Raw genomic sequence first — 24,724 nt, forward strand, 5'->3', positions numbered from 1 at the left:
ACCACAATGTCAGGCTTTTAGTTCTAGTCTCCCAGCCAGGCACGGATCCCAGGCTGTGGTGGCAGTGCTGAGTCCCAGCCACTAGACCACCATGGGTTGGAGTCTCAGGAAGCCACAGCAGGAACTTTGCTTGATGCTCAGGCAAGCCAAGAAGATGAGGCAAATTTGTTTAAAGAAAGAAAAAGTTTATTAGGGAGAAAAAAAGAACAGAAATAAAGCGGGACTCCCAGGGCAATGGAACCAGGCCAGGGAGGGGCAAGGAAGCTGAAGTGGATTCATGCCTTAGGGAATATACGCCTTCTTCCCTGATGATTCTAAAGTTCCACCAATTTTTTTGTGATTGGCTGGTGCTTGGTGGTGGTCTCACTTAATCTGCTTCTATACTTGGGATCTTTCTACATCACATCCCTTATCTTTTTTCGTCCTTGATCCTGGAATGTCCTGTTGCCCTTGTGGCTTCTAGCTCTGTGATATTTGACTAGCTCCCTTTGGAATTTATTGCCCTTATCTCTGGAGCCTTCCTTAACTCCCCTGAAGTCCCTGCACTGCCCTTGAAGTTGCCTAATTATCCCTAACTTGCCCTAGGACTCACTAAGGAACATTATAAATTTATACAAATTTTAGCTACCCATACAAGCATTGCATGCAGGTTTAAGAGGCATAAATAGGCGAGGTTCCTTGGGATGTTCATGTCCTGTTTTTTTTTCTTACCCTAGCTGCAAAGCTTTGGTTAGTTTGTACAGACCAGATTCCAAGGTGAGTATCAGTTTCATGTTGAGTATGTCTCGCATGTGCCCTATGGACAGTATGTAAAATGTACTTTTGACCCACCTATCCTCACACCTACTGTACCTGGAGTATTTTCAGATAGGTTGCTGCTTTTCAGCATCAAGACTTGAAGACAATTATTTTAGTTTAAGTAAATTGATCCAAGAGGAAATGACTGTGGTGAGGATAATATATTTAGATTCATTTCCTGTGTCAGTAATTCTAAAATAAATCATATAGAGAAGTTGTCTTTTTAGTTTATTCTTTCAGTGAAATCATATGTCATTATTTCCTCACAATATAAAGTTTACTTAATGAACCTGCCTTGGAGTTTTAAGGAGACACTAATCAGCTTATTATATTTTAGATTTTTAAAGACTAACTTAGTTAATTTGTATAAAAATTTTGTGCGTATGGATAATGAAGTAGATTACATATTTTTAATCATTTACCCTGTTTTGTGTAATCCTAATGCGATTTAGCTGACATTATTATTACTATTCAGATGCATTATATTCTTTGCCTTCATTATTAAAAATAATCTGTCCTTTTGCAGGTAGTTTTTCTTTATTTCACTATTTTATATAATTTGTCAGACCAAATGACACAGTTAGCGTTCATTAAGTAGAGCTGTGAATATCAATTGTGCACACAAAGCATGGAATTGTCCCTGGGGAAAGCCTTCCTGCTGCTCTGGCCCTGCATTCCAAAGACTGAATGTATTCTCTTCACTTGTTCAGAGCCTGGGTTTGTGAAGGCCTGTTGGACTCTGTTGCTCATTCATAGCTGATGTTGCACTCTTTTGGCTAAAAATTGCCAGTGGCTTTCTCATGTCTCATCATATAAAATTCAGACTCTGGTATACAGCCTGTCATTTCTAGTCATGTGGCTTAATTTGTGGCCTAAGATTCTGATCTTTATGCTTGAAATCTCCCAATTTTTTTTTCTTTACTCTGCCATCATTAAGAAAGTCTCTTCTTATACAAAATTTGCTTTATCTTTAAGGTCACTCCTATTGAAATTCTGATTCCCTCTTCCCACATTGAAAGTAATGTTTCATACTTTCTGCATTTTCTTAAGGTGCTTCATGGTCTATCATGTGTGTGTTATTTTAAGTGTGTTATGATATTTTACATTGCCTTTGTAACACTGATTTTAAGTGATCCACTGAGTTAAGTCTCTGTCTTTTACTATGGGGTTGGGTGTGCTTTTACCTTGTATATGCTGTGTTGCCTTGTATTCCGTAGGTGCTCACATAAATATTTGATGGCTGCATAATTGGAATGACAGGACAGTCAATAATTGACAAATGACATTTTACTCCTCTGTTAGTATTTGGGGTTTGGGATCAAGGAGAGACCTAGACAAGTATGCTTGACTGTGAAGCAGAGATATCCCCAGCCGGGAAAACTGAAGAATCAGAGATACAGTTAAATGTTTCCATCACTTTAGGGGTCCAGTGCTGACAAAGCAATAACTATTTCTCTCAGTAAAGATTTTGGGCTAAAAGGAAATTGAAGAGTAATATAGGCTTGTAGATTACTAACTACAGTTCTGAGACGAGTATATTTTTCATGATTTCATCATTTGAGAATCAGTGCAGTCAGTTCTGCTATAATGCTTCTTTGACAATGAGAATTTATTCCCATAATATTTGATACTGGGGAATAATTTGGATATAATATAAATTTCATAGTAGTTGTGATTTTTATCTGAGATGTAATAAATGAACATAGAAAATTTTACCTACTTGAACTGAGCTGTAACCCTTTGGATACCCGATTGCACAAGCAGATAGCAGGTCTTTAATTCTAGGTGAGGTGCCATATTTTTATAGTTTTTAGCATATGCAAAACTATACTGTGGCCTTCATTAAGTTCTTTTTTTTTAATGTGTCATGGACAGATTTTTCTGGTTTTTCCTCCAATCCCACTTATCCTATAGCTACTGTGGTTTAATGATGTGATTCTGCATATCATGATTTTTAGGAATAAAGTCACATTTTAATAGAACTGACTGTGCTGATTGATAACATACAGAGTGTGAACTGATAAATCTCTCATTGTCTTTCCTTTACTTCTGCCCTCCCTCTCCCTCTTTTTTGGTCTAAGACACTGAATAGTCTCTATAAGGAGGAACACAGTACAACAGAGCAAAATGAAATAATTTATTTAGTTACTATTGTGCAAAAAAAAAAAAATGAGGGACATAAATTTACCTATGGAAATAAATGAATAAGCCCCAAAGTAGAGACATAAAAGGCCTGTGGTCCCATCAAGTAAAATCCTTTGTGCTAGAACTCATGATTTGAGGTTTTCTGGGTGATCCCTGGGTCACCAAACATTACATGACCATCAGGTGTAGCGGTTTAATTAAGAAGTTAAACACCCAATCACTTCCTGTTTGTGGAGCTTATTTCTCCAACTTTAGACTGGAACTTCTGAAGGAAGAGAACTTCAATTACAGGTATCATACGTTGAGGAATTGATAAAGTGGAAAGAGAGGGAGAGATAATTGCATATTTCCCAAGTCTGTGAAGGAAAGTTGTAGTAGCTATAGAAGAACTATTTTCTAAGATATTTGCCATAAATTAGAGGTGAAGAAAAGAGGAAAGAGTGGATTCTCTTAGGTGGAAGGGTAAATGGGAGTTGGAGAGAGAGGGAAAGAAAACATTATCAGGTTATTCTCAAATATTATTCTAAGTTTAAAAAATAGGTGCTGGTGGTATAACCACAGTGGTACAGCTGATTAGACATGAATTTCACTATGACACTTGTGTGTATTTTACTTAAGCTTAAACTTTGGCAAACTTCAGTTCAATGGTATCAGATTTTAAGGATTTGATATTCCATTTGAAGATTTTCTTAGTAGTTATTAGTAAGGCCATTCCTTATACAGAGAGAAATGCTGCCTCATAGATAAGGCAGGTATTTTCTAAGAGTTGTCAGTTCTGTTCTGATCAATGAGAAAAATGTTCCTTTACCCCCCAAAATACTAGAAAGTTTTCAAAGGGTGTGTTGGGAGGGAGACTGGTGATACTGGCAGGTGGAAAACTTTTTGTTTATTTTAAACAAATTCTAAGTATTAAAGTTACTGAGTTAGATGTGTCAGTGTCACTTGGCTCGTTTCTGGGAATAGAGGATGTTGGAGTTGTAACTACTATAGTTAACCATTGATTTGCTTTAAGATATCAGGTTAACAATGTCTTTCTTAAAGTTACAGACATGTTTGTTATGCCTTTAATTAATCTTCACAACTTTTGTTAACATCATATTGTAATTCCTGTTGCTATTTGGCAACAAGCTTAGCAAAGGACTAATTCATTATGAAATCTAAATTTTTTTCTCTTACCACTTTAAAAGTTTGACCTTTGAAGCCATCTTACTGAATATTCCATATTCCACACATACATATGTGTATTTATTTTTCCCCTTAGGTATCCTAATGTATTTTATTTTGTTCTGTGGATTGTTACCTCAAAGTTTATATGCATGTCAGATTGCTTTAAAATCTTGAAAAGTAAATAAATGAAAAGAACTTCACACAGGTTCTGAGTCATTTTATGTCATATGATCCTTTTGTAAAGAAGCATGTGTTTTCCAAACCCCTTTGTATTTTTAAAGTACTTTTTATAAATATATCTTCTGCTTATGTTATCCACCTAATATACTGTGGTTTGTCAGGGTGGAACCTTGAGTCTTTGAGTCCATGTGACTAAACATAAAATTAAAGATCAGTGAGAAATGGCATTTGCAAGAAATACTGCAAGATAATGTTAGAGCAGGATCCCAAGCTGGTGCTCTTTAATTTTTAAAATGTAGCTCAATTTATTGCTTTTGTAAATTAGGGATTATGTCCCTTGGTCTTTATTAAATCGAAGTATATGATAATCTAATTTAGTCCAAAATAAAAAAAAATATATATTCACATATGTGTGTGTGTGTGTGTGTGTGTGTGTATTTGCCACAAAATGTTTTTGCCTCTGGGCCATCCTCCACAGAGCAGCAGCTGCAATGAGCTAAAGCCTCTACATTACAGATCTAGTCGCCACATATATAGACTTTCCAGACATTCTGTGGTTTATTCATTCCTCACTTAATCTTTTCATAGTTGTAAAATATGCATACCATATCATCTTTAAGTGTGTAGTTCAGTGGCATGGAGTGCATTTACATTGGTGTGCAGCTATCACTAGCATTCATCTTCAGAACTTTTACATCTTTACAAAATGAAGCTCTGCCCAAATAGTAACTTCCCACTTCCCTCTTCTCCCAGCTTCTGGCAACCATCATTCTACTTTTTGTCCATTGGAATTTGACTTCCTCAGATAAGTAGAATCATACAATATTTGTCCTTTTGTGATTGCCTTATTTTATTAGTAGAAATTTCTTCACAACATTGTAGCGTTTATCAGAATTTCCTTCCGTTTTAAAGACTGAATAATATTCCATCCTCTGTGTATGCCACGTTTTGCTTATCCATTCACCTGCTGATATATACCTGATTTGCTTCTATCTTTCAGTTCTAGTAATTAATACTGCTGTGAACATGGCTGTACATGTTTACAAGTGCCTATTTGAGTCCCTGCTTTCAATTTTTCTGGGTAAACATCCAGAAGTGGAATTGTTGGAGCTTATGTTTAATTTTTTGAGGAACCATCATTATTGTTTTAAATGAAAAAAACAAATGCAAACCAACCTTCAACTCTCTTAGTCTCTGCATTTTTAAATGAACTTTTCTACAATAGGATGAATGTAGTATCATTGGATTACTTATGGAGCTGATAACTCTGGAAAATGTGGTGTCTCCTTATAGGTTATTGATGGGCTTATTTAAAATTACTCAAACTATCTTCCTGTTTCTGTTTGAAGAACACAGGAGTTGGAAGAAATTTTCTTAGTTTTTTTTTTTCTGAAAAATATGCAGAGTAGGATAAAACTGGAAAGAGTCCTGTAGGAATGAAAGAAACATAAAATTATCTCAAAATTAGTTGACTTTGTGCCTATCCTCTCAATGCCCCCATAGATATTTTATCAAAAATTAGAATTATGATTGCTACTCCCTTTATTGGTTTGCTAGTTCCAAAATTCCTTTACATGTTCTACAGGCCCTTCATGATCTGGCATCAGACTTTTCTCTACCACATCATCTTTTCACATACCTGATATTGCAGCCACATTGCATATATCACTCTTTGCATGCCCTTCCCTATGCCATCCTTTGCATAGATCTGGAATGCTCTCTCTGTGGTCTTACAAGTATAATGGACAGACTTTGTCTTTCACATCCTGTGTGAGACCTAAGAACAGCTGCTCTAGCAAGATATTTATATAGTACAATGTTTATACCATGGCAGTAGCCATGCATTTTAATCATCTCTTTGCATATCTGTCTGAACTCTAAACTGAGTGCTCTTGGAGGAAAGAAATCCTCCAAGATTTGTTATAACATATACAATGGACAGACCTGGAATGTTAAAAAAAATGCTGAATGAATTTCTTGTGTGGTTTTGCTCATTTTAATATATATTACAGGATGTTTGACTCTTAATAAATAATCATTTTATGTATAAGATGGACCTAACCATAATTTCAGTAATTATTAATACACTGGGTATATTTTTTCATGGAAAAAAAGAACCTAGAAGGCATAGTTTCTTTCTCAGTAGATTGCCACTTTTTCTATGCAGATTTCTTGCTCATCAGGGCAAAATGACTTCCTAGGTTTTGTGACATTACTCTGGGTTTCTCCTGTCCTAATAGTAATTTTGTGATAGTCCATCGTAAACTTAAATGTTTATTATGTTATATATCATTAATCCCTAAAATAGGATTTAAAAGTGGCTCCTAGAGAAGAAAATGTTCAATTCAAAAGAATGAATGAATTTCCAGGGGTAGAATTTCACTTACTCTGTCACTTGGGTAAGTGGTACATACTAGCATAATACCCTCTTTGCCCTAAAATCACACTGGGCAGCTAGGCTTTGAGGCGCACCTCTGAATCACAGTTATTCCAGAATGGTGTTAACACCAGGAATATCCTGTTTCCTCAAGCTACTTTAAGGGCTTTAACCTCCTGGGGTAAATTTGCCATCTATTCAAGCTTCTTTATAATCTGAAGGTCAACAAGTGTGACTTATTTCATAGCACTTAATCTGCCTCTTTAAATAACTGGGAATTTTTTTCCAAATGTTTAGATTGGAGATATACAATCATTTAATATTTAAAATATCTTCTGTGAATCAGTTATAGAGAGGAGTGACCACTTACTTGCTGATTTGACATTACATATAATCTTTCCACTGGAAGCAAAATAGTGTGAGAGTCAGATGTTTGAATTTCTTCCAGTCCAGATTACTCAAGAGGAAACAAACAGCAAGTTTCAGTTTAATTGCTTGTTATTTTGAAGAAGGAAATGTTATGCATTTTTTTTCTCCCCAAGGTTTTTGTCCAGGGCAGTATCATTATGGTGTTATTATAGTTGTGTGAGATGTTTCCAATATTTCAAGGACTAAAAAACAAGTGAGACTGACATAAATGTATCTGGACAGTGGAATGTTTCAAAGCTTATCTAAGTAATTGTTATTCTAGATTAAAGACTCAGTATTATTTGTACTCAAATCCCATTGATAATAATAGTCATGCTAAGGTTTGTAAACTATTGTATCAAAAAGATATATGTGTCAGCACAGATTGTGTAAATGTGAAATGCTTCTCCATATCTATAGATGTATAATTGTGTGTATTGTGTGGGCTGTGGGGAGATCAAACTCTCAGACTTAGCACAAAAACTGAGAGTTGAACTCTTACATAGCTCTGCCTGGATTTGAAGCTTTGTGATGTACTGAACTAAGGTACTTCCTTGTTCTTTACCTCAGTTTCCTCATCTTTAAAACAGAGCTAATGTTAGTATCTGTCTCTTCAAGAAGTTGTGAGTGCCAGTTGAATTAATGCCTGGAAAGAACTTATAATAATATTTGGTGTGTCAAATACTTGAACGTTATTTTTAAAAAATATATTAAATATTCACCAGACTGTTGATTCAGAGAGGAGAAAAGAATTACCTTAAAAAGTAACTGTTTTGAAGACAAACACATGAGTTAATTTTTGTGGGTTAAAATTGTAAAGTTGTTCCTTTATTATTTAGAGATTATGGAATAAAGAGTGATATGTATAGATTATAGGTGGTTTATTCATCATCATCTACCTTGAATTATCTCTTTTTGGCTGTACTTAGTCTTCTCTTTCATGACCAGATTAAATGTATTTATGGAATGAGCTCTACTTTGAAATCTGGTTGACTTTGGAAAATAGATGTCTTTTATCCATTTCTGTGTTACACTTCAATTTTGTCTAATCAGTGTTTGAAAGAAATGGTAACTTGTGTATTGACTTTCTTCCAAGTAAAACACAGGGTGTTTCAGGAAGTGGTCTTGGTGAGTCAGAGGATTACACTTTTTCCTCTGAGTCAGTACTGAACCTTCTTGATATAAATAAGCGTACTTTTACCAAAAGTTCTGCTTTTCAGGTCAGATGTAAAATCATCATTGATCCTGACCACACCAATAGCAGTACCCTCTCTGCGGTTTCTACTCAGTTAACACAGAGAGTTTTATCTAATTGTGACTGTAGAGTCTGCTAGATAAATTATATTTTAAAGAATATACTCAGTTTATATATAAAGAACTCAATTCAGCATTTCTAAACTAGTCTCTATTTTACATTAATTTTGCTTAAGGAGTTATTTGTGTCAGGAGGTCCTTTGTGTAAATTTTAGAGGAAATTTATATTGGTGATACTATTTACTTCGGTCACTAAAATTCTGTGACTTTTCTTGTAACACACACATGTAAGACTCTATAGCAAAACTTTGGCCCACAAATTTTGTAAATGATTGTACTCATTTTCCACATGTGCAGCTGCGAGAGATAATAAAGGAATAAATCAGGCGCTCTCCATAGTCAAATTAAAGAATATTAACTCCGATAAGTAGTTGCCTAATGACTAGATGTTGTTAGTGCAGAGTTGGTCAAGGAATGTTCTAATAAAGGGGTAAGAAAGGAGGAATTGAACAATTGCTACATGGAAGGTATAAAGTAGTGGGTAGAAGTTTAGGATGAGTGTAGAGGTATGCCTGGAGGAGTATATGGTAGTGGAGATTTATAGGTGTCAGTGCTGGAGGAATATGGGAGACTAGAGAAATTATTTAGGGCAGGATTGAATGGCAAATCAAGGAATTTTCTTTTTATATGTGTGAGTACTTACTGGGTAACATTCTTTACTTTGATTATCATTTATTTCTCTTCAGTTGTATTTCATGGTAACTTTTTTTTTAATCAGTGAATCTCATTTTTAGAACAGTATTTTAAGAAAATGTCTCTATTTATGTTGCTCTCCAATATACAATTCTTCAAGAAAATACAGGAACTGAGAAATAAAAGTAAATGTATATCTTAAGTGATCTGAATGTGTTTTTGCACATAATCATCATAATCTTATTCTCATTTTACAGTTCAGTAGACAGAGGCTCATATTTGTCCAAATTCACAGGGAGATGATAGTGTCAGGATTTACATTCAGGCTGCCTGCTTTCATAGACTTTCTTACTCTACCACAGTCCCAAAATAAAATTGGAATGGGGACAAACAATAAAGCATTAGAATGGGAATATATTTAGTAAGTTTATATTGTTTTCAACACCTCTGAAAAAAGCACTTCCAAAGCATTTTTATTGCTCTGAATTATTGTTGATACTATTTTTTGGATAATAATGATGCTGGAACAGAAAAGATGTCTTGAATACTAAGGAATTGCCCGATGGGCAAGCTTGCTCATGCCTCCCCTCAAGGAGCAACAGTGACCCATCTCTGTTTTCTAAGAGTAATTATTATCATCTGAGCCTCTGTAAGGTTTGTATGGTAGTCATAGGTGTTTTGGCATCATGTGTATGAGTGGTGATCCCTGTTGTGGATTCTTTGCCCATTTGTATTAGTAGATTGATAGTTGGTTATAAATCTTTCACCACTTTCTTCTTTTGTCATAAGCACTTGGGTCTTGACCAGTTGGAGGTTGATTTTCTGACTTGTCACCTATAGTCCTTACAAGAGTATGCCACTCAGTTTCATCCCATTTCCTTCATGGTAGGGAAACAGCCTAAGTGGCTCATGGCAAAACAGGTATTTCCTGAGGTAACAACAGTGGTAATTGAGATGAAGCATCACTCTTACAAATGTTGAGTCTCTAGCTCGTGAAAGTCAAACACTGGCTTTCTAGAAAGTTTCTCCTGTACCATGTTGGAATGGAATAGCTCAGTTCTTGGGAGAACATGAAGCTTCATCTTTATCTTCCCTGCTAACCAGTTCACATGTACTGCTGTGTGCTATTCCCAGAACTTCTGAGAAGCTAAGTTCTTTAAAAAAAAAAAAAAAAAAAAAAAAGATGAAATGCCTCATTGCACGTGCTTTCTTTGTAGACAGACTTGGGTTTATCAGGGTAGTTTATAGCCAGTCCTCAAAGTTACTGATATAACTCACCCCTCCCGCAACAAATGAGAAAGCAGGATCCCTCTGCTATGTTCGGTCAGGTGGTCTGCACAGGTACATTTATACAACACGAAGCAGGTCACTGAGCTTAATGTGTTTCCCGTCACTGACCTAAGACACTGGACTTTGTTGCTGCAAATAATTCTTGGAAATCACTTAGTGCCAGCTTAATCAGTACCCACTGGGAATGGGTAAGTTTCTGTCACATGTCCAAGTGCACCAAGATAGGAAAGTATCAGCAAAAGCAAGGAATAGTATTGACTTCTGTGTAATTTCTTTTTTTTTTAAGATTTATTTATTTATTTGTTTGTTTGTTTGTTTGTTTGTTTATTTATTTATTTATACAAGCACTGGGTACAGTCAGAAGCACTGGAGGGTGAGAGAATTCGCCAGAGCCAGAGTGGGGAGCAGAGCAGGCAGAAGGACCAAAGTATACTGCTGAGGGGAACAGCGGGCTGCAGGAGAGGTCTGCGCGCCATGCGGGACCCTCCTCCGGTGGCCGGGGAGCAGCCAAGGATCGAACCGGCTCTGCAGAGGCTGCGGGCAGCTTCGCAACCCAGCGCTCAACCGCTGTGCCACCGGGGAGGCCCTCTGTGTAATTTCTCATGTCATGGCAACTTAAATCTGGTTGCAATCTAGAAATTTCCAGTGGCAAGTGCAGGAGGATATTTGCTCAGACAGGGTAGTTGGATTCTGGTAGGGCTGATGCTTACTGATAGAGAGGTGACAGAATTGGAGCTGTGCGAGGATACAGTTATGTAAAGATTTATTTTCCATTCCATTTGGGGAATATAAGAAAGGTAGCAAATAAAGAAGGAAGCTGGCAATAAGAGGTCGAAATGGAGAGTCGGGAGGAGGAAGATGTATGTGTTACAGTGTGGGTGGGAATGACTAGAGGGTTTTGGAAGGAAAGTCTACATGGTCTGCTATTTTCTTTGCCTCTTGTTGGAGGTTAGTGGTGCTAAATATTTTCTGGTTTTAACTCTTTAACTAGTTAAATATTTCTAATTTTTTTATTTTATTTTTTTTCAATTTATACAAGCAGGGGGTACAGTCAGAAGTGAAGGAGGGTGAGAGAATTCACCAGAGCCAGAGGGGAGAGCAGAGCAGGCAGACTGACGAAGTACACTGCTGAGGGGAGCAGTGGGCGGCAGGAGAGGTCTGTGTGCGCCATGTGGGACCCTCACCCATTGGCCCGGAATGGAACTGGCGCTGCAGAGGCTGCGGGCAGCTTCGCAACCCAGCGCTCAACCGCTGCACCATCAGGGAGGCCCACTAGTGAAATATTTCTAGTTAAGTTTTTCTTGATTTTAGAACATACATTATTTCATTCTGTCTTTTCGTAAAAAGATTGGGCATAAACACCTTTATTTGGCCAAGTGAAAAATTACGGTAGGCGTAGTTTTTTTCATCCATTAAATAAATATTGAGTATTGCATGTTGAGTGTCTTACTTACCACTTGGTAATTGTCAGTTCCTTGAAATGACTTAGCCCCTGACCTCAAGGAACTGATAATCCTGAGTATAAACAAGAAATTAGGAAGCCACAATACTGTGTGATAACTGCATCTTAGTGTTAGGCATCCCTTCTACTGGGGAGAAGCCAGGGAGAAGCTTCCGAGGCTGAGAGCTGAAATTTGAGCAGGAGCTGGTCAGGTGAAGGTGGCAGGAAGGTTCTTGGGTAAGAAGATATTTCAGGTAGAGGATATAATGTGAAGGCAAGGGTCTGCTGATGGCATAGGGTGGCTGTGTTAGCACGGAGGGCTTGGGGCATCCTGGGAGGGAGCAGGGGATGTGATAGGACAGCAGGTAGGACAGGACAGTTTAACAAGTAAGGGCCTGATGAAAGAAGAATACTATAATCCTATGCTATGCAATAAGATTAGATGTTTTCTGAAGGGCAGTTGGGATCTTTTGTTGGATTTATATAGAAGAATGATAAAAAATTAAGTTTCAGAAGGTAGTAATACTAGATTGGCTCAAATTTTAGCTATAATGAAATGATTCCAGTTTAGATCATCAAAAGACCAAAAAATCATTTTAAATCCTGATATTCTTCATTGGTAGATTTAGACTACTTACATAACACAAATATATGAATTTCAAGACCAAGAAATAAGAACAAATAAAAGAAAGTATATATTATCAGAGACAATCATGTATCTCTTTGGGAGTATAATAAGCTATTTGAAATGTGGCTGAGTTTAAGCTAAGCTGACATTAGGCTTTAGCAACTTGAGGGAAGCCATTAAGTCTTTTCCCTATCAAACTCTGTAAAACTGGTTTAGATTGTATTAGAAAAAGCAGCAAATGTTTTTAAGTTGATTTGTTGAAGTTTCTGAGAGAATATATTTTCTACAATAGTTAGAGGAAAAGTACCCACTTCATAACACTCTGTTTAATGGAGGTAAATTGGAATATATTTACAGTTTCATAAATCTCCTTTTTTTGACATATTTCTTTCATAACAATTCCTGTGCTCTCATGTTTATAAAAGCCTATGTTGCTTTACAGTTGGATGTAAGGTCAGTTGTAGTGTTGCTGACTGCCATCATGCACTGGAAATGTGCTTCCACAGAGGAGTACCCTGAGATAGCTATGAGCACTTACTGCGTAACAACAGTCAAGGACACCCTGCTCCTGGACACCTGAGGTCCTTGTGAAGCCCGGGGTCCTTTGTCCTTCTTCTGGTACTGCCTTTGCCTTTCTCTTCTTGACTGTTTCTCACAGTACTCACACTTCCTGCCTTTCCTCCATAAACATCCAGAATCCAGATTCTTTTTGTTCGATTTTTTTTATTTATTTATACAAGAACTGGAGTACAGATCAGAGGCGCGGGAGGGTGAGAGAATTCACCAGAGACAGAGCTGGGAGCAGAGCAGGCAGACGGACCGAAGACATTGCTGAGGGAGCAGCGGGCAAGGCAGGAGAGGTCTGCTATGCCATGTGGGTTTCTCCCTGGCTGGCTGGGAATCGAACCCATGCTGCAGAGGCTGCGTCCAGTTTCACAGTGCAGTGCTCAAACTGCTGCACCACCGGGGAGGCCCTCTTTTCTTTCTTCTTTATAAGTAAATTTATCATAAGTAGTTTAATGGTTGCTACCTCAGGGTTGTGGCAGTAAGAGTTAGATAGAAGCATGTAAAGCTTTTAGGATTTTGCTGGCACACAGTGCTGTTGAAATGTTAACTGCTATATACGGCTGCCTCTCTTCCTCCTCACTACTGTTAGCAGACCCTAATAGTAGTTTAGTTCTTAGTGCATTGATTTCAAATTGACTGGCTTGAAATGGGGCACATTCAAACTACTGTGATGCTAGCTCAGTAATTTCTAGTTAATTTAATAAAGCACTGAAATTAACTTGGGGAACTTTTTAGAAACATTGCAGTAAACTTGATCTTATGAGCAACACATATCAATTAAATCATATGTGCTACTCCCCTCAATTTTCTCTGCCTCAGCCATTTTCCAGTTGCTTAGAGATAGAAATTAGGGGAATGGAAAGAAAGAAATGCAAATGTGGCATTACCAGACCTTGTGATAATTCCCTCTTCAAATGTACTCTTCCTTCTGACCTCAGGTAGCCTACTTACCCAAACAAATCCATCTTCCCAAACAAAAATCCACACAGTATGATCCAGGAACATTAAGTGTTTTGGTGAGTCTCCCTTTCCATCTGCTCCAAATGCCTTTTTTCACATATTAATTCACTATAGAGAGTTGTGTTTGTTCTGTTTCATTTCCAGGTGCTCAAATCCAAGAGTGTAATTCCTGCCCCCCCCCCAATTTTTTTTTTTTAGTTTATAAATTGGCACAAGCCTCAAAGTGGGCATGTTGCTATTAGAAAATAGTCCCATTTCTCCCAGAGTGAAATAGTATTTCAGTTGTTTTTCTCACTTCCTCATTTATCAAAACCAGATTTTTAAACTTGAAGTTCCTGAAGTTTAGACTCGTATTGAGCTTACTGTTTTATATTTTGTGCCTTTTCTACCCTATCTTTCATTTCATTTTGTTTAAATTCTGATTGTTACCAGGAATAGGATAAAAGGAACATTCTTGTCTAGAATTATTTCAACAAGGCAGTTTCTGTGCTTCAGACGAAACATTGAAAGTGGTTTCAAAAAATGCATATTTTTGTTTTAATGATTCGCTAACATTCCTGGATTTTAAACAAGAAAATCCTGAAATAACATTTGGAGAGTGAATCTCAAGCCCATGCTTTTCAAAAGTTCATAGCTAATTTTGACTCAGACTGATTTATACCCTCACAAACATTATCTTTACTACCATTTTTCTTCTACAATTTTTCTTCTAAACAGTTAGCAGGTGCTGTAACCTCGTGTTTATTATTTTAACTGTTTCTCACTGTGTGCCTGCTAGTCTATAAGCACTGCAGAGGTAAGGACCATGTCTATTTTGTGAACTGTGCACTTCAGTATCTAGAGCTAATCTGTTCAGTATTGCAGCCATTAGCCACATGTGGCTATTAACTTTTAGCATAAACTAATTTAAATTTAATAAAACTAATTTAAATTTAATAAAATTACAATTTCAATTCCTCAGTGGCATGAACCACAGTTCAGGGGGCAACACTTTTGCTTGACTATTGGAATGATGGTGAGAGTACGTTTTCATCCTCACAGAATCGTTTATGACAGAGATCTGATAGACACGTAATGGTCACATTGTACATGCTTGTTGAATGAGTGTACTAGTATTAATATTGACTGGCATAAATTAATATTGAATGGATTTCATCTTAATATTTATGAAGTTCATTTTGACTTTTTGTTCATCCCTGTTGACATTCTCTCTAACCAACTTGAAAATGGTGGATTTATCATTGAAGTGTGTAATAATGGTTCAAATAGTGGGTCAGATCTTAGCCTCATAGATGTAGGTTTCATGGCCAAGTTATCTTTATTTCCAACTTTTACAAGCCCTAGATTATTCATTAAAATGGAGATCATAAGCTCTTATAGCTTCGTATGGTAATAAATAAGATAATACACATAAAATGCTTGGCATAGTGGTTGACACTAAAATACTTAAGCAAGCATTGTTGTTTTTATAAAAGTGAACAGGGATGTGTCTAACATTACCTCAGTTAATGGATAATTTTAGGTTTGGGAGGAGTTTTACTGCTACTTTCGAGGATTTTTATTGTTATAATTTGGCAGCTATCACTCAAAGATTTATTTACTATATTTTAAGTATGAAATTTAATATTCTTAATTAATTTTTTTCCTTTGGACTTAGTTTATTTCTTCTTTTAATCTTTATGACTGTAAATATCTGACCTCTCAGTTAGTTCTATACTACTTTTATAGGCCACTTAAAATTTAAAACTAATGCACATCTCTCTGATTTGTTTTGGGGTTGCTCACAAAGAATTTGTTTCCAATTACATGAAGTAGACTTCTCTTTGGGAAAAAATGTGAGCATTTTAAATAACTAAAATGAATAAATTTCTTAAGGATGAATTTTGTGGGTTTTTTTAGGTACCTGTTCATTTACATATATGATTTGATTTGTGTAGATTTAAATCATTTTTCATAATAATGCCTGCTGGGGATATTGCCTCACTTTTACATACTATAATGGTCTTTTTTTTCTGGGGTTTGAAAACAGCATTTGTTGTTATAATAATAATAGTTAAAACATACACTACCAAAATATCAGCTGACTCTGTAAGGTAAATCTGCTGTTTTGGTACTGCTATTTCTAGTGTAAACTAGTACTCATATTTCATAGCCCACCTTAACTTCTCAAGTTCATCTTAGAGGTGACTTGAATTTTTCTCCTGTGTTACTCATTAACAAAATATTTGTCAATGTTTAGACAATGAAATTGTTATAGAAGATTACAGATTAAGCACCTATATTTACTCTACCTTCAGAAAATGACAATATAGGGGTTTTAAACCTGCAGAAGCACAGTGGAAGACCCATGACTGATTGCATCTTACCTCCTAAGAAGCTGAAACTTAAGCTGATAGTGAGAGATGTTAAGAAGCAACCTCATTTTCACTTTAGAACCTCAGAAAGGCTCAACAGTGAGAGTGAGGCTGAAAGCAGGGTTAGGTGCTATTGGATCCCAAAGACCTCTCTACATTCTTGCAAGGCTGGAAATATGTTCTGTGGAGAATATGGACTGGAGAACTCTTGACTGGGAAGGTGGCAAGGTACAGTTGTGAGGTGGAGGAGAAAATGAATTACTAAGTTGGTGAGCCAACCCCAACACACTTTTTCTACCTCTAAAATGTAAGCTGTCAGATATATATTCTCTATGAAATTCCATGAAATGGGAAGATGCTTATTTGAAGAATCTGATCTGTCTGTGCGAAAGACCTATGGCTATAGATGTTTGGGACCTCGCAGTGGAGCACCCCACCTGTTGACAGACCCCACATATCTATACAGAATTTCTAATCAGTGTTTCAGTGCTCCATCTGCTTTGTGAGTAGTGACCATTGATCACCAGACATTTGAAGAAACTCAGAGACCACAACCTGAAAGGAGACAGGAAATTGTCAGAAATGGAGATAATGAACAGAAAATAAAAATTTTAATATTATCAGTATTCTCAGAAAGATTAAAGAATATAGTGCAATCACAAGATAAAAACAGGTTGATAAGGAAAGGAAACACTTAGGGCACAGAAATGTGCTCTTGGAAATTGAGAATTGATAGAAGACATTAAAAAAACAAAAATTTTTGAGGATACAGTTTGAGGAAGTCTCTCAGAAAGTCCAACAAAAATACCAGGAAGTGAAAAGCAAAGAAAACAGATAAAATAACAGACTCAGTCCAGGAGTTCCTATTCTGAATAGTGATTTTTTTAGAAATATAAAAATTTAAAGATGTCGTGAAGAAACTATCAAAGAAACAGCTAAGAAATTTTCCTAGATTTAAGAACCATGACTTTCAAAATTGAAAAAGCTCATTTTGTTTCTAAGGTATTGAATTAAAAACAACAACCTATGTTAGTATATTTATGCTAGTGTATTTATTTATGATATTTTAGAGCTTTGGCGGGGGGATGGGGTGGGAAATGAAGATCTTAAACTTCCAGAACTTCAGAAAGAAAAAAATAAGCCATGTACAAAAGAGAGAAAAACAGATAGTTCCTGACACCAGAGCAGCAAAAAAAGTAAAGCAAGTGAAAGAAGAAATTTGAGGACCAGGATCTAAGAAGGATTCCAAGGCAGGAAGAAGACTGAGAGAATGAACCGAAAATATTGAATTTGAATCCCATGATGAAGCTGTGCAGGAAGCCTGCAGAGTAATCAATTTTGATTAGAACAGGAAAATAGAGGGGTCAGGGAGAGATGCCTGCAGAAAGATGATGATGATAGAATATATTGTATTTAAATGTATTGAAAAAGAGACTTTCATGTCTAATGTGAATAAAGGTATATAGGGAAACTGAAGGCTGTAGGTAAGATAATGATTAACCCTAAAGAAGACCAAAATTTGGACCAAAAAAAAAAAAAGGAAATACAGTTAGTCTTAGTGAACTGTGAATAGCAATTCTATAGGACACAATAAGTAAACTAAGTAGTGCATTAAATAAATAGACACAGAAGTTCTAGCTATGAAAGAAATGTCGTTTCCCCTCTGTGATATTAATTTTTAGTTTCATCTCTTGTTATTTCTACCTTTTAAGCTATTCTTTAGTAAAACTGAACTGCTGGGGGTTTCCTCAGTGTGCAAGCTGTCTCTTGTCTAGGCACTTTTCTCTCTCTCTTTTTTAAAAAAGATTTATTTATTTATGCATACAATAACTGGGGTACAGGCCAGAAGTGCAGGGGGTGAGAGGATTCCCCAGAGACAGAGTGGGGAACAGAACAGGCGGATTGACTGAAATTCACTGCTGAGGGGAGCAGCAGGCGAGTCAGGAGAGGTCTGCTGCGCCACATGGGTAGCTCCCTGGCTGGGGGATTGAACTCATGCTGCAATGGCTGCCGATAGCATCATAGGTTGCTTCTTAACCCCTTGCACCACCAGGGAGGCCCTCTTTTCTTCTCTCTTCTGGCTTATTCAACTCATGCAGCATCCTGAAGGAAACTTTAAAAACTGAACATGACTGGCTCTAGAAGATGTGGTGTATATAAACAATGGAACACTATTCAGCAATCAAAAAAGATAAACTACAATTTGCAACAATATGGATGGAGTTGGAAGGGATTGTACTCAGTGAAATAAGTCAGAAGAAAAAAGAAAAATATCAGGTGATTTCACTTATAGGAAGAATATAGGGAAACCGTACAAGGGATCAGAAAAAAAAAAAAAAAGACAAAACTAGCAGCTAGCAGGCAAACTATGAATTGGAGACATTCAGCAAGGGAGGATGAGGGAGAGGGATTAAGACAGGAGATGGAAGAACATAAGAGACTGTGGTGACAGTTTGAGTGTGTCTTGGTGGTGGTAATTTTATGTGGATTACACCTGACAGGAGAAATCAAACATTGTACAAAAATGAACAATAATGCTAAAAATACATGCATAAAAATTGAAAAAAATAAAATTGAATGTCCTGCCCTCGCAGCAGGAGGTGCCACCTTGCATTCTGCGTTTCTACTTGCCCCTTTGTACTCTTGCCCCTTTGTACTATGAATGATCCTTTTGATGTCTTTTCCTCCCCATGCTACCATATATTTCTTTTTTTTTTTCACCTAGGATAAGTTTAAACAATGGGTTAAACACCCACACACTAGTATCTATGACAGCAATGAAGTAAGTCAGAAAGGACAAAGAAATAGGAAAACATACTTTTCTCATGGATCAGAAAAATTAACATTTTTAAATGGTCATTATCCATAAAGCAATCTACATATTTATACAATGCCTATCAAAATCCCAATGTTATTCTTCACAGAATTAGAACAAAGAAATCCCTAACATTTGTTTTTTTTTTAAATAATAAATTTTATTTTTATATTCCCCATACAATTGCAACCCCCCATTCTGACCCCAATCCCTCCCCTCCCGCCCTCCACCCCCCCAAAAGTGTCTCTGTTTCATAGTTTTTTGTTGATTTTGATTTTCACTTTCTTATAGTTATTCATTTTCCTGGTTCCTTATTTAAGTTTTGTAGATTCCTGCTATGAGTGAGACCATCCGGTATTTTTCTTTTTCTTTTTGGCTTATTTCGCTGAGCATGATCCCTTCCAGCGCCATCCATGTTGCTGCAAATGGCATGTGTTTATCTTTTTTGAATGCTGAGTAATATTCCATGGTGTATATGTACCACATCTTCTTGATCCAGTCATCTATTTTTGGGCATTTGGGCTGTTTCCAAAGCTTAGCTATTGTAAATAGTGGTGCTATAAACATAGGGGTGCAGGTGTTCTTTGGAATTGATGTTTCTGTGTCCTTTGGGTAAATACCTAGGAGTGGAATTGCTGGATCAGATGGAAGCTCTATGTTTAGTAGGTCCAGAAATCTCCACACAGCTCTCCATAGTGGTTGGACCAGTTTGCACTCCCACCAACAGTGCAGCAGAGTTCCTTTTTCTCCGCACCCTCGCCAAAATTTGTTGTTGCTAGTTTTTTTAATATGTGCCATTCTCACTGGTGTAAGATGGTATCTCATGGTAGTTTTGATTTGCATTTCCCTGATTACAAGTGATGTTGAACATTTTTTCATATGTCTGTTGGCCATTTGCATTTCCTCTTCAGAGAAGTCTCTTTTTAGCTCTTCTGCCCATTTTTTGACTGGATTATTTTCTTTGCTGTTGTTGAGTCTCATCAGCTCTTTGCAGATTTTTGTGATCAATCCTTTATCATTAGTGTTGTGTGCAAAAATGTTCTCCCGGTTGGTGGGGTTTCTCTTTGTTTTTGTTATTGTCTCTTTTGCTGTGCAGAAGCTCTTTAATTTGATGTAGTCCCAGCTGTTTATCTTTGTCTTCACTATCACTGCTTTGGGTGATGTGTCTGTAAAGATGTCTTTGATGTGCAAATCGCATAGTGTTTCGCCTATATTTCCTTCTATATATTTTATGGTTTCAGGTCTTATGTCTAGTTCTTTAATCCATTTAGAGTTGGTTTTTGTGTATGGTGTGAGGTAGTGGTCACACATTCTTTTGCATGTAGCGACCCGTTTTCCCAGCACCATATACTGAACAAACTTTCTTTGCTCCAATGCATATTCTTTGCTCCTTTGTCAAAGATTAGTTGACCATAAATCTGTGGGTTTATTTCTGGATTTTCTATTCAATTCCATTGGTCTGTATGTCTGTTCTTGTTCCAATACCATGCAGTTATGATGATTATGGCTTTGTAGTATAGTTTGAAGTCTGGGAGTGTGATGCCTCCATTCCCTTTTTTTTTTTTTTCAGGAGAGCTTTGGCTATTCGGGGTTTTTTGTGATTCCATATGAATTTCATCAATAATTGTTCTATTTCTTTGAAGAATGACATTGAAATTTTTATTGGAATAGCATTGAATCTGTATATTGCTTTTGGTAGGATGGCCATTTTAATAATGTTTATTCTTCCAATCCATGAGCTGGGGATGTATTTCCATTTCTTTGTGTCTTCTTCTATTTCTTTTTTTTTTTAATAATAAATTTTATTTTTATATTCCCCATACAATTTCAACCCCCTCATTTTGACCCCAAACCCTCCCCTCCCTCCACCCACCCCCCCAAAAGTGTCTCTGGTTCATAGATTTGTGTTGATTTTGATTTTCACTTTCTTATAGTTATTCATTTTCCTGGTCCCTTATTTAAGTTTTCTAGATTCCTGCTATGAGTGAGACCATCCGGTATTTTTCTTTTTCTTTCTGGCTTATTTCGCTGAGCATGATCCCTTCCAGCGCCATCCATGTTGCTGCAAATTGCATGTGTTTATCTTTTTTGAATGCTGAGTAATATTCCATGGTGTATATGTACCACATCTTCTTGATCCAGTCATCTATTTTGGGGCATTTGGGCTATTTCCAAAGCTTAGCTATTGTAAATAGTGCTGCTATAAACATAGGGGTGCAGGTGTTCTTTGGAATTGATGTTTCTGTGTCCTTTGGGTAAATACCTAGGAGTGGAATTGCTGGATCATATGAAAGCTCTATGTTTAGTAGGTCCAGAAATCTCCACACAGCTCTCCATAGTGGTTGGACCAGTTTGCACTCCCACCAACAGTGCAGCAGAGTTCCTTTTTCTCCGCACCCTCGCCAACATTTGTTGTTGCTAGTTTTTTTAATATGTGCCATTCTCACTGGTGTAAGATGGTATCTCATGGTAGTTTTGATTTGCATTTCCCTGATTACAAGTGATGTTGAACATTTTTTCATATGCCTGTTGGCCATTTGCATTTCCTCTTCAGAGAAGTTTCTTTTTAGCTCTTCTGCCCATTTTTTGACTGGATTATTTTCTTTGCTGTTGTTGAGTCTCATCAGCTCTTTGCAGATTTTTGTGATCAATCCTTTATCATTAGTGTTGTGTGCAAAAATGTTCTCCCAGTTGGTGTGGTTTCTCTTTGTTTTTGTTATTGTCTCTTTTGCTGTGCAGAAGCTCTTTAATTTGATGTAGTCCCAGCTGTTTATATTTGCCTTCACTATCACTGCTTTGGTTGATGTGTCTGTAAAGATGTCTTTGATGTGCAAATCACGTAGTGTTTCGCCTATATTTCCTTCTATGTATTTTATGGTTTCAGGTTTTATGTCTAGTTCTTTAATCCATTTTGAGTTGGTTTTTGTGTATGGTGTGAGGTAGTAGTCAAGCTTCATTCTTTTGCATGTAGTGACCCAGTTTTCCCAGCACCATTTATTGAACAGACTTTTTTTGCTCCAATGCATATTCTTTGCTCCTTTGTCAAAGATTAGTTGACCATAAATCTGTGGGTTTATTTCTGGATTTTCTATTCAATTCCATTGGTCTGTATGTCTGTTCTTGTTCCAATACCATGCAGTTTTGATGATTATGGCTTTGTAGTATAGTTTGAAGTCTGGGAGTGTGATGTCTCCATTCCCTTCTTTTTTTTTCAGGAGAGCTTTGGGTATTCGGGATTTTTTGTGATTCCATATGAATTTCATCAATAATTGTTCTATTTCTTTGAAGAATAACATTGAAATTTTATTGGAATAGCATTGAATCGGTATATTGCTTTTGGTAGGATGGCCATTTTAATAATGTTTATTCTTCCAATCCATGAGCAGGGGATGTCTTTCCATTTCTTTGTATCTTCTTCTATTTCTTTTAACAGTGTTTTATAGTTTTCTTTGTATAGGTCCTTTACCTCTTTTGTTAGATTTATTCCCAAGTATTTGATTTTTTTTGTTTCGATAATAAAGGGGATGGTTTTTTTCATTTCTTCTTCTTCAGATTTATTGTTAGTGTATAGGAAGGCTTCTGACTTTTGCATGTTGATTTTTTATACTGCCACTTTGCTGAACTGATTGATGAGTTCAGTTAGTTTTTGTATGTAGTTTTTGGGGTTCTCTATGTATATTATCATATCATCTGCAAATAGTGATAGTTTGACTTCTTCTTTTCCTATTTGGATTCCTTGTATGTCTTTCTCTTGTCTTATTGCTCTGGCTAGGACTTCCAGTATTATATTGAAAAGCAGTGGTGAGAGTGGACATCCTTGTCTTGTCCCAGATCTTAATGGAAATGCTTTCAGCTTTTCACCATTGAGAATGATACTGGCTGTTGGCTTGTCGTATATGGCCTTTATGATGTTGAGGTATGTTCCTTGTATCCCTAGAATTTCAAGGGCTTTTATCATGAACGGGTGTTGCACTTTGTCGAAAGCTTTCTCGGCATCTATTGATATTATCATATGGTTTTTATATTTCTTTTTGTTGATGTGTTGGATAACGTTGATTGATTTTCAGATGTTGAGCCATCCTTGTGTCCCTGGAATGAATCCTACTTGGTCATGGTGAATTACCTTATGGATACACTGTTGGATTCTGATAGCTAAAATTTTATTGAGGATTTTTGCATCAGTGTTCATTAGGGAGATTGGCCTATAGTTTTCTTTTTTTGTGTTGTCCTTGTTCGGTTTTGGTATTAGTGTAATGTTGGCTTCATAGAACGTGTTAGGTATTATACCTTCCTTTTCAATTTTTTGGAAGAGTTTGTGAAGGATAGGCACTAATTCCTCTCTGAATGTTTGGTAGAATTCATTTGTAAATCCATCAGGTCCTGGGCTTTTGTTTTTGGGGAGGTTTTTGATTACCATTTCAATTTTGCTGCTTGTAATTGGTCTGTTTAGGTGTTCTATTTCTTCTTTATCTAGCTTTGGGTGATTGTAGAGTTGTAGGAATTTGTCCATCTCCTCTAGATTGTTGAACTTGTTTCCATATAACTATTCATAGTAGTTATTAATTATTCTTTTGATTTCTGCTGTGTCCATTGTGATTTCTCCTCTTTCATATATTATCCTATTTATTTGTGCTTTCTCCCTTTTTGCCCTTGTGAGCCTGGCTAGGGGTTTATCTATTTTATTTATTTTTTCGAAGAACCAGCTCTTGGTTTCATTGATCTTTTGGATTGTTTTTTTAGTTTCGATTTCATTTATTTATGCTTTGGTTTTTATTATTTCTTTTCTTCTACTGGTTTTGGGGTTTTTTTGTTGTTCTTTTTCTAGATCTTTGAGCTTCGAGATTAGGTTGTTTCTTTGAGTTCTTTCTTGTTTCTTGATGTGAGCATCTATTGCTATATATTTTCCTCTTATTACTGCTTTTGCTGCATCCCATACATTTAGGAAATTGGTGTCCTCCTTGTCATTCAATTCAAAGAATTTTTTAATTTCTTCTTTTATCTCCTCGTTAGTCCAGTGGACTTCCAGTAGTGTGGGTTTCAATCTTCACGAGGTAGGAGAGTAACTTGCCTTCTTTTTATGATTTATTTCTAGTTTGATGCCTTCGTGGTCAGAAAAGATGGTTGGTATGATTTCAATCTTGGTGTGTCTGTTCATGTTTGTTTTGTGCCCCAGTATATGATCGATCCTAGAGAATGATCCTTGTGCGCTTGAGAAAAATGTATACTCAGATTTTTTTGGGTTTAGTGTTCTATATATGTCTGTTAAGCCCAAGCACTCTCGATCCTTATTTAGAGCTTTAGTGTCTTTACTTATTTTTTGTCTTGTTGATCTATCCTTTGTTGATAGTGGTGTGTTGAAGTCTCCCACTACGTATGTGTTTTCTCTGATGTCTGTTTTCAGAGATGCCAATAGTTGTCTGATATATTTTGGTGCTCCTTCGTTTGGTGAATATATGTTAATGAGTATTATTTCTTCTTGAAATATTGTCCCCTTGATCATAATGTAATGACCACTGGGGTCTCTTTTTATCTTTTTAAGTTTGAAATCTGTTTTATCTGATATGAGTATAGCTGTTCCTGCCTTCTTTTTTGGTCCATTTGCTTGTAGGATTGTTTTCCATCCTTTAACTTTGAGCCTATTTTTATC

At 36.5% G+C, this 24,724-nt stretch overlaps 1 protein-coding gene across 4 annotated transcripts in view; it reads left to right on the forward strand.

The window, feature by feature from the left end:
- The window catches only part of EPS8 (epidermal growth factor receptor pathway substrate 8), a 168,043-nt gene that overhangs the window by 70,313 nt on the left and 73,006 nt on the right, over positions 1–24,724 (forward strand). Inside the window, exon 2 of one of the 4 annotated variants that reach the window (XM_037514289.2) lies at positions 717–756. The exons of the other annotated variants lie outside the window; for them this stretch is intronic. The gene's annotated coding sequence lies outside the window, so the exon portion shown is untranslated. The remainder of the gene's footprint in view (positions 1–716; positions 757–24,724) is intronic. 4 annotated transcript variants of the gene reach the window in all.

This window comes from Talpa occidentalis, unplaced genomic scaffold, assembly GCF_014898055.3.
Source record: "Talpa occidentalis isolate TD23 unplaced genomic scaffold, MPIMG_talOcc4v2.1 talOcc4.16, whole genome shotgun sequence".
Taxonomy (NCBI): Eukaryota; Metazoa; Chordata; class Mammalia; order Eulipotyphla; family Talpidae; genus Talpa; species Talpa occidentalis.